The 11,449-nt window shown below is 45.8% G+C and overlaps 1 pseudogene; it reads right to left on the bottom strand.

The window, feature by feature from the left end:
• Positions 1-7,540: 7,540 nt before the first annotated feature.
• Positions 7,541-9,333, bottom strand: LOC126394190 (uncharacterized; annotated as a pseudogene).
• Between the last annotated feature and the right edge of the window lie 2,116 nt (positions 9,334-11,449).

Genomic DNA, 11,449 nt, shown 5'->3' with positions numbered 1-11,449 from the left:
AGGTACTTATAGTCCTCTACAATGTCCACACTGACCCCTTGGATGGAAACAGGGATCACCGGTGTCTTGATCCTCCTCAGATCCATAGCCAGTTCCTTTGTCTTTGCCACGTTGAGCTGCAGATGGTTCTGCTCACACCATGTGACAAAGTTATCCACAACAGCCCTGTACTCATCCTCATCACCCTTGCTGATACATCCAACTATAGCAGAGTCATCAGAAAACTTCTAAGATGGCAGGTCTCAGTGCAATAGCTGAAGTCCGTGGTGTAGAGGGTGAAGAGGAAGGGAGAGAGGACAGTCCCCTGCGGGGCCCCGGTATTGCTGACCACTCTGTCTGACACACAGCGTTGCAAGCGCACATACTGTGGTCTGCCAGTCAAGTAGTCTACAATCCAGGACACCAGGGGGGCATCCACCTGCATTGCTGTCAGCTTGTCAATTGACAATTGACAATTTGACAATTTGATCCATTCGGTCCAATAACAAGTCTTGAAAAGCCGCATGATTAATTCATTTTTATCGCCACTCAAGTTAGCTGAGCACTTAAAGCTACTCCTACCTTTCTTGCATTTCACACAGCACTTAGAAAAAATTTGAACATCCACAACTCCTGCCACTCCACCTCCCTCCAAAGGCCTACTCCCCCCTCCTCCATTACGTCCTCATTACGTCTATGATAGATGTAGGCATTGGCAAGGTAACGTTAGATACATGGAAGAGGAGAGCGAGTGTAACGTTACAACCGAGACAGTCAAACACAACCCCGGAGTTTTAAAACTCAACCGGAGTCAGTGATGACTGATGAGTTTAAGGTTACAGTGCTCCCATGGAAACGCACAAGGAAGATAACGTTAATGTTTCAGAGGCTACGCTACAGTAGGCTAACGTTAGCCATTAGCAACTGGATGCTGTGTTGTCATATATAACGTTATCAACTGAACTGAACTTCTTTATTTGTCATTTTTATGCGCAACACAAAAACGAAATGACATTTTGCATACCCCAAGCAAAAAGAAACAAAAAATTGAAAAACAATTTGTGCAACATATAAGAAAGAACATATAGTGCAATAGTAAGATGAAAAGGGTCGACATTTCACAGTCAAGATGCTACGCGAGTGGTAATGTCAGGCCTCCACGTGGGGAAGACTGACAGGACAGGAGAAAACTCTGACCAATCATTGCATTCGGTCCGAATACAACACTGCACTGAACAGCTGCACGTAAACAAGCAGCAGCACAGCAGCATATACAACATACAGTAAAATTCTGCAACCAGAGATATATTTGTGCAATTGACAAGGTCCAGGCGACATATGCATTCTGTAGCTGTACTTTCCTCAACAGGACTGCACTGCAATGAGTCCCTGTACCAGGGATATGAAAATAAAAGCAGCAGTGTGCACAGAAAACCCAAAGCAGCCATAACAAGCAGTATGAGACTAACAGCAGTTTAGCAGTGCTATTGGCAATGAGGTAATCTGTGATGATGCAGTGAGTGTATATGGATGGGGTGCATGGTGCAGCAGAGGTGAGTTGGCTGGGTGACAGTTATGATGGGGGAAGTGTTAAGGAAAATGAAGCCTCTGTGGGAAAATCTGTTCTTTTGTACAGCCATATAGGAGTCTGTATAGGAGAACATAAAAACATGCATTTGTGAAGAGTGAGATAATTGCAACTGTTAACAGCTTTCCAGAGGCAGGAAGTGCCGTGCAGTAAATATCCTCTGATGCTGGATGTTGTGATCTACTGTAGGGCTGGTCTGAATATTCAAGTCTTCAGAGTGCGTTTTTTGGGTAGGTTGTCTATTTTGGGATTCTGATAGTCTGATTTTTTTTTTTACAGTTTAAAATAGGGTAAGATCTCCATTTAATGGCTCAGTGTTGGATATTAGCCACTGTTGCTGTGCTCGTGCTAAGTTAACCAGGCAGATGTTGATCTGGCTGTTCACGCTTAAGGTCTTTCAACGCTGCATCTAACCTGTGAAGGAAACACTGAGTCTTACGAAAGCATCACTGCACGTGCTGCCACTATTTAAAAACACATACACACACCTTTAGCTACCGGCTAATGCTAGCTGTTTAAAATGACTAAAGCTAAATGGTCTAAAGTGTGGCTGCATGCATGCAAAAGAATTTCAACGCCGGGATGTGCAACAAATGTTTAAAAACAGTTGCGTGTAAAGACAGTAACAAGTCAAATTTAATGAAGCATCTGGCGACACACAGGATAAACTTGAAAGCCATCAGACATGCACTGTGTCTGATGGCTTGCTGACCAAATTTGTGGTCAAAGGACACTATCTGAAAGTGTTTTCTCCTGTGCAGGACATCCAGTTATTCATGAGGTGTTGTATTTTACCAGAGAAAGCAAATGGAATAGTTCTCCAATTCTAATATTTTGTAAAATAACGTGCTTCTGAGCTTCATGTTCCCCAGTTTTTAAGTAAGTGCAGAGTCCAACAATAAAGTTGCTGTAATAATGTTATGCCCCACCCTTGAGCGACCCTACGGGGCAAACAAAACTCCACCACTGACCAGAAATAACCACATAAGACACCTTTTAAACACTGAAATCCATGGGGTTTATTATCAAAAAACAAAACAAGCTAACAGGACAAAAAAATCCCAGGCTGAGAGGCAGTAGGACAAGGCTCAGTGGAGAGGCCCCAACAGGAGCCTCGCTCCTCTGCTGCTGGCACAGAAGCTCTGAAGCACCGCCTCCATGCCAGGTGCAATGCACCTCATTAGGCAATGCTGCACACCTGTGCAGATCTACAGTGGAGGGAAAAGGGACGACAGCGCAGAACACATTCAGCCGTAACACCAAGATCAAAGAATAAAGTAATTTTCTCACAATTTGGTTAGACTTCTTAATTTATAACGGACACAGGCAATGCGTTTTATACTTAATGTGAATATAATCCAATTCATCTTATTTTCAGATATGTATTTAACCTATGCTAGCACCTTATTTTGAAAAGCGGAAGAAGTAATATGTGTATCTGTTTTGCTGCATTCACAATAGGTTTGACCATGGAGATGCGAATTATGGCTCACTTGATACAGAAACATGACCCGCTTTCCCTGGATGATCCAAGGAGCACATGCATGGAAGGATTTGATCCACCAAAAAGACTGCAGTCAAGCAAACGTTAGTCACACGGGTAGGCAAACATTCGGGGATAGAGCCTTCAGTGTGGCAGCCCCAACTCTCTGGAACTCTCTCCCCATGGAGATTCGCCAGGTGCAACACTGGACATTTTTTTAAATCTGCACTGAGTAGACACCTGTTCACCCTGGCTTTTGGCTGCTAGATTGTTATTTTTGTTGTTGTAAAGTGTCCTTGGGTCTCCTGAAAGGCGCTATGTACATCTAAGTTATTATTATTATTTATTATTATTTTGATTGGCAATTTTCGCAATTCCGTCTGTGTTTTCCGCATCTTGGAAATCACAGGGCCCTTCACCAGTGTAGATCTGATGAGACACTGGTAAATGTTCTCAAGGAGCTTTTGCAGGAGTGGTGCTCCTTTAAGGCTTCCTGTAAAGTCTTTGCTGTGCCATTTCAACAAGAGAGGATATGATGACAGAGTATGGCAAATCGTAAGTGGAGGAACTTGAAACTTGGGAGCCACTCCACCTTGTAGATGTTGCAGATGAGATGGTTCTGCCACGATTTTGGGCTGTTAGGAGACAGCGATAGTCCCCTCCAAGTGGCTGTTAGTCTTGCTGTTTAGAATCATGCTTGTAATATGTCAACACTCGCAGGGCCTGTGCAAAAATGTTAATGGTTTCCAGAATTTTACCCAGTATGACTGTTTTAATTCTCATCATGCTCATTTTGCATGTGCTTTCATGATGTCTGGGTAACAAAAAATGTGATTACACTGCATCCTTTCTTGATGCCAAGTGTTCCAAGCAAAACCATTCACTGTCAGCCTTGTCAGTTGGTGCAATGTGACCCATCTCTTACTGTCCACATTTTACATACATTGTTTTCTACCAGCAATAAATTGTATAAAGCAGAAGGAACACTGATGGCATTCGGTTCTCTGTCAATGTTGGACTTTTGTACCCACTGTGAAGGCACCTTTGTACCCCTGTCATCTACATCAATGCAGAAACATGAGTATATTTCCTCTCAGAATTTGGTCAGGGAGGAGATCAGCATACTAATTAAACAATGATAAGTTTGCTATGTTATGATGAAGCATAACAGTCAGACAGTTAACTGTCAAAGGGGTATTAAGCAGCTATGTGTGTACACTGACTGATGCATTTTTCACAGCTGATAGGATTTCCTATTTTTATGTGCTATATGTTAGCAACACTCCCATCATTTCCTTACATCTTGATCATCTCTGGGCTCCTACCCTGCTGTGGTGCCATCTCCAAATTGTGCTCATTTGAATTTCCCTCCTGATATGTTAGTTGGAGCAAAACACACTAATGCATGGGTAACACAAAGGTAAATATGCCTTATAATGACTGTGCTCATTTTGACTAATAAAGGGTCTGAGGTACTTTTTGAAGTTGTATTACTAAAAGGAGAGGGCCCTGTTTAACTGCAGGGATATAATTTATGGAGCAGATAAGCAGTGACAGGATAATAACAGTTGCTGAGATTAAAGATGAGTGTCCGTGAACAAGAGGACAGGAAGATGCTGCTAATCTCCGGAGAGACTTAATGCTATGGTAAATGCTGGTCCTTCATATTATTGATCTGCGGTGACATTAGGAGGCATTATATTAACTCAAGTGCCACACTTGGGATTAATTAAAAGAAGACTTCAGCCTTAGATGCCTCTTTAACACACTGATGAGCGGCCTTGGCAATAACAAAACTGTCAAAGTTTTATAATAATTTGAGGTTTGAGCCCGCTCCAGACGATATTCCATTCAGGAAGCATACAAATTCATCGATGGACTATTTTGACAGCAGAGAAGTGCAATTCAAGTACAATGGCATCAGCATATTGAAAAACCTTGCTGTCATTTGCTTTTCAGGTGTGAAAGAAAATGCTTAGCTGCAACAAATATGCCAACCTTTCTTTGGGGATGAAACAGCATAGATTTTGCTGTTTTTGTGCCAATGGCTTCACAAATCAAGACTGCGAGAAAACAAAATGGCAGTTAGTTTTTACTCCATGAATACTGAAAGGCCCTGAAGGCCACACATCAGATTAAAGATATTCAAGGATAACTAATAAATATCAAATGGCTTTCAATTATCAATAATGCTTGGCCATAAAAGCAAGAGCTGTTATCACTGGTACATTTCAAGATATGTAGCAAACTAAGATAAGCTGTTGTAAATAGTTTTCTTTGCTGTTGTTGTTTTAGCCTCTTAATAACAGTTAGCTATTAGCTGAGTTAGTGCGCTGTGCTTATGTGAAACATAACGTTAGCTACGGTGGATGAGAGACTGTTGACAGAGCAGATTGAAATATCTTTGCTAAATGTTTACATGTTTATGTTTACACAGTCTATGCATTTCGCCAGTTACAGGGCTGATAAAACGATGATATAAAATAACTTCACCAGCTGGTTTCAAGTCTTAAGGTTCTTTAATGCTCCCTTCACATACAAAAATAGATACGTCCGTTATAAACATCACTGCCCTCACACTTTCATGTGTCCTTTATGATAGCATCGATATAACCAATAACTTGCACTAGAGGGCAGAGTCAAGAGTTTCAAGCAACAACAAATGAGGGAATGGTGGAGGAAGTCGTTGTACTGTTAAATGGAGGCAGTGTTGCGGACAGTGGTGGTCTGTGCCACCATTATACATCCTGACACGTGGACAGAGAATTATTTTCACTATATTACAAATTTGTTCCACCGTTATTTAAATGTCTTTGTCATCTCTAACGATCACATCCCACTTCAAATATGTTACACTGCCTCCATGATTTCCAACGGTACTGCTATGTTTTGTCCGCATCTGCAAGCTTTCAGAAAACGTGCACAAATACTGGCGAAATTAATGCAGAGTATGGACTGAAGTCTCCAGCCGTCTCCTCTCTGAATCTACTTACTGCTTATTGCCATAAGTGCAGCCACAGAAGACAAAACAGATATCTTTGATAGATATAGATATATCAGATATAAGATTGTGACCTAAAGTAAGAATGTGAATGCAGGTATGTACATGTGACACTGTAGTATTGCTACTTCCTCTTACACAGTAAAAGATCTGGATACTTCTTTCACCAATTAATATAATTAAAATACTGAGGGCATTCTAAATTGTTTATGTATGATTAAAGTTTAGTTATTATTAGGGAAACAAAATATGGATTTTTTTTCAGCTGATAGTGATAACCGTAAGGTTACGTGTGTAATCATGGTTCTCTGAGTAGGAGGCTTCCCCTCCACCTCAGAGATATTACATATATCTCTACGGGAACCCTGATCCATCAGGGTCAGGCGTGTGCATAATTACTTTTAGACAAACCACCTGTGGAGTGGACATGGCTATCAATCAGACCGGACCACCTGTGGAGTGGACATGGCTATCAATCAGACCGGTTATTTAAACCCCTGTCAACCACGCCCATGTTGATATAGATCTTTGGAACAAATCCCTGAGCGGCCTCGCGCTGGAGGGGAAGCCTCCTACTCAGAAAACCATGGTTACACACGTAACCTTACGTTCTCTATCGTAAGGAGGCTTCCCTCTACCTCAGAGATATTACATATATCTCTACGGGAGAGCTTTAAGACACATCGCGAAGGGACAGAGCAGCACCACCCCACATGTATGGCGTGGCTTTCGAATGAGACGTCACCGCCACCAAAGTGCTCTACAAAAAAGAAAACCCCCGTGCGTCAAACCAACTATATACAAATGTACACTATATACACATCCCCCAAGCTAGCCAGCTCCGCAAGACGCAGGATGCTGGCACCCCAGCCCTGGTGCAAGACGCAACCAAGGGCCAGACGGCCCTGCAAGACACAAAGGTTCAATCAGAGGGGTGGAGAGGCCACTCAGACCAGCCCCCACAAGGCTGACTGATAGGAAAAATGAAAAAGTCACTACCGCTGGGCTACCCCAAGAACCTGCTCACCGAACGAAGTGCCTGCAGCCACACTGAACTGGTAGAAGCGAGCAAATGTGGACTGGGCCGACCAGGTAGCCGCCGCACAGATCTCATCGACAGATGCACTGCGCCATGACGCTCCAAATCTCCAGGGATGCAGAGATGGTCTACCACGTAAACCAGTTTGCCTCCGAGCACCCTCGACGAACCGGGATACCAATTTGTCCACACCCTCAGGCAATTGGTACCTCCCAACCCGAGCTGCCTTGATCGCCGCCACCATACCCCTCAGGGTAGAGGGCGCCCTTCCAGCATCCAAGAGTCCTTGTATGAACTGCAGGACAGCTGGGGCCGAGCACGTAAGTGGGTCCATCTGGTGTCCCCTGCACCAGGCCACAAAAGCCCTCCATCTGTGCGCATAAAGTGATCTTGTCGACGGTGCGCGTGCCTCCTGCAGCGTACTGACCACCGAAGGTGACAACCCCATGGCTAGCAGCTCGGGCCCTTCAGGGGCCACGCCCAGAGCCTGAGCCCTTGGGGAAAGGGATGAACCTGAGTCCCCTGTGCTTGAGACAGCAAGTCCAGATGAACTGGAAGCTTCCACGGAGTCCTGCCCAGTACTGGGGGGCTTTCTGAGAACCAGGTCACCAGGATCAGCCTCATTTCCTCCATGTGCACCCTCCTCAGGAGAGGCGGAAGGAGGACAAATGGGGGAAAGGCGTTCATCGGGACCTGTGGCCAAGGGTGAGCAAGGGCGTCCGCTCTGAGGGGAGGATCGTCCGTCCCCAGGGAGAAGAAAAGTGGGCAGTGGGTGTTCTCCTGTGACGCAAACAGGTCTACCTTGGCCTGTCCGTAGTGGAGCCAAATCCCTGCTACCACCTGAGGGTGGAGTCTCCATCCGCCTGGGTCCGGTTCCCCCCGGACAACCGATCCGCTGCACGATTCTGCACCCCCTGCACAAGGACTGCCCTCAGTGAGAGAAACCCCGGGTACGCCCAAAGCCATAAGCGACAAGCCAGCTCACAGAGGCGTGGAGAAACCAACTCCCCTTGCCTGCTGACATATGTGGCTGCCGTCACACTGTCTGTCATAACCAGCACGTGCTGGCCCTGAAGGTGTGGCAGAAAATGACGAAGACCAAGATGGACCGCTGTCAGTTCCAACATGTCGATGTGCTGGGTGGCTTGAGGACCACTCCAATGACCGCTGGCCCCGTTTCCTCTGAAAACTGTGCCCCAGCCTGTCAATGAAGCATCCGTCAGGAGAAAAAACCGATGCGTTACTGGTCCCAGCACACTCCCTTTGGCGAGATTCCTGCCGTCTTCCCATCAATGGAGGGCCATCCGCAATTGTCTGGTGACAGGTACCCTGGTATCCAGGCACCTCCTGGGGCCCAACCCCAGCCCCAGTAGGCACCTTTGTACCGGCCGCATGTGCAGGAGGGCCAGTGGAATGGCCTGTACTGATGACGCCATCAGACCCAAAAGACGGAGACACAGTCTCCATGTGACTCCTGCCCCCAGCCTGAAATGGGAGAGGCAAGCCCTGAGGGACAACTGCCTGTCCTGCGTCAGTGACAGGAGCGCAGCCCAAGAATCCACCACTAGGCCCAGGAACTGCGTCTGCTGTGAAGGCTCCAGTCTGCTCTTCTTCAAATTGAGCCACAGACCGAGGTGCTCTATGTGCTCCAGGAGGACAGCCAAATGAGCCCGACACTGAGCCTGCGAGTGTGCACAAAGGAGCCAGTCATCGAGATAATTCAGAATCCGTATTCCCTTCTGTCGCAGAGGCGACAAAACCGCCTCCATGGACCTGGTAAAGGTGCAAGGAGCCTGGGAAATTCTGAACGGCAGAACCTGGAATTCGTACTGCTTGCTGTCGAAAACGAACCTGAAGAACCGCCAATGCCTGTCCCAGATCGGAATCTGAAAGTAGGCATCTATCAGATCGATGGTGACAAACCAGTCCCCTCTGTTGATGGACTGCCGCACCCTCGGGATGGTCAGCATCTTGCATGGCAGACGCCTGAGATGTCTGTTGAGACCCCTGAGATCTAAAATGGGGCGTAGACTCCCACCTTTCTTGGGGACAAGAAAATAGCGGGAGTAAAAACCAGCCTGCTTGTTGCCCTGAGGCACCTCCCTGATCGCTCCCTTCTCCAACAGGGTAGAAACCTTAGCCTGGAGCACTGCCTTGTGTTCTAAGTCTACCACTGTGAAAACTGTAGGGGTCTTCGAGGTTGGCAGACGACGAACAAACTGAATACGAAACCCCTGGGTCATGGTAGAAAACACCCAGGGGCTCGCCTGCAGTGCCCTCCAAGCCGCAACCCATGGTTGGGCTGGCTGGAGGCAGGCTGGATGTGACCCAGCGTCAGGAAGAAGACGAGGGCTGCGGGGTGGGACTGGGGAGCAGATCCGCAGAGGAGCTACCCCCAGATTCCCCCGCCATACGGCGCTTAGTCTGTTGGGGCTTATCGGGTGGAACAGTCATCCTGCGCTTTACCCCAAACACACAAAGCCGACCCTTCGTGCTGGCAAAATAGAGCAATCCATACAGGAAGGGGGATTACAGACAGCCTCAGAGGCATGTTCCTTGCCTAGTCAACGTACACACACATCATGTCCATCCTCAATGGGCAACTGGACCCCACACGCCACACAAATATGACTCATGACCAAATCTCGCGATAGGTCCCGCCCTCGCGAGATCCCAACCCGGAAAAACAATCCGGCTCTACACACCATGAGACTGTTGCCGGGCAATATGTGTGTAATGAGACGTGTGTGCTTGGTGTAGCGTTGCAACCGTAACACAGTGTCAAGAGTGACAGAATGACAGACAGTTAACAGCTCAGAAAGTCCGCGGCCCTGCTCTCACCATCTGCACGGAACCGAGAAACAGGACCTGTGCTGATACGTGACAACCTCCGCACAGAGACAACACGCACAACACTGGACGTTAAGGGCTAAGTACAGGAAACTTAGCGGGACCGAGAGGCAGCTGCTGTAAACGGCACGTAAACCCCCTGCACGGAAGCAATATGCCAACACCGAGGAAGACGCTAACAAACGTTTATAAAGGATCAACGTTAACAGCCACCGCGAGAGCCGAACATCTCACTCTCTCATACCAACAGGTATGTGGCACAGACTGCTAATGTTGTTTAGTCAAGAAGACAGAAAGATACAGAACTGATTTGTCTCAAAGCAGAGCGACATGCACACTGCTCAAGAAAACTCAACGTGGGCGTGGTTGACAGGGGTTTAAATAACCGGTCTGATTGATAGCCATGTCCACTCCACAGGTGGTTTGTCTTAAAGTAATTATCCACACACCTGACCCTGATGGATCAGGGTTCCCGTAGAGATATATGTAATATCTCTGAGGTGGAGGGGAAGCCTCCTTACGATAGAGAACAATAATTACCTACTTCTCATGGTCGATACCGATAATTTTGTATTTTTGTATTGTAAAAAGAAGTTAATGCCTTGTAGTTTATGCACCCCTGAGGGTAAAAGAGGGTATGATTTAATTTATTTTAATTTAATTTAGTTAATATTCCATAGCTCTGACCAAACCAAAAAAGCAAAAACAAAAAAACTAATTTATTTATTTACAAACCTTATTCTCTTTGTAGAGTATATTAAAAAAGAAAACTGCACAAACATTATATAGAGCGCTTTGCCTAAGATTTCAAATTAAATGCTTTGACATAATCTGCCAAATCAGACATGTCAATTTATTAACTGTAGTAAGTGAATCCCTCAATAGAAAATTAAAGGCTCTGTGTTTTTGTGACAGCCTGCCACAATAGCAACACTGGCCTACCAATTTTTAAAAAAAATATTTATAATGGGTAAACTCTGATGTTATTGTAGAGCAGCACCCAGTGTATTGATTCGCTCAGCCCTGATGTGCTCTTTCCTTCTCTGTGTGTCATCAGACAGTCGGACACCCCGCCGTCTGCCTGCACACACACCGAGTGATAGGGCTAACTGTTAGCATCACACGACTAACATTACATATCAATCATTAATGGGTTTAACAACAGTTGAGTTGAGCTGTGTCGGCGTGGTTTGTTGGGAATGTTTAACAACTCGGTGTTGGATGTTTGCTGCTGTTGCTTTGTTTGCTCAGGCTAACTGGGCAAACATTGAACTGACCGTTCGCTGGGAAGACAGTCCTTCAGTGCTGCGTCTAACCAGTGTAATCGCAGCAAGAGAAAGGGATCAGACCTCACAAACTGTGTTTATGGCATTCAGGTTATCTGTGTTTTTTGGCAGTGTATGCTGTGCCAATTAGGTCAATGAAGACGATTTGACATATTATTATTGGCTCTTTTTTTTGGCTATAATTTCTTTTTTGCATGAATAAATTATCATATAAAGTTCCTGT

This window comes from Epinephelus moara, chromosome 8, assembly GCF_006386435.1.
Source record: "Epinephelus moara isolate mb chromosome 8, YSFRI_EMoa_1.0, whole genome shotgun sequence".
Taxonomy (NCBI): domain Eukaryota; kingdom Metazoa; phylum Chordata; class Actinopteri; order Perciformes; family Serranidae; genus Epinephelus; species Epinephelus moara.
The sequence above is the reverse complement of the archived record's forward strand: the minus strand, read 5'-3'. Positions and strand labels throughout refer to the sequence as shown.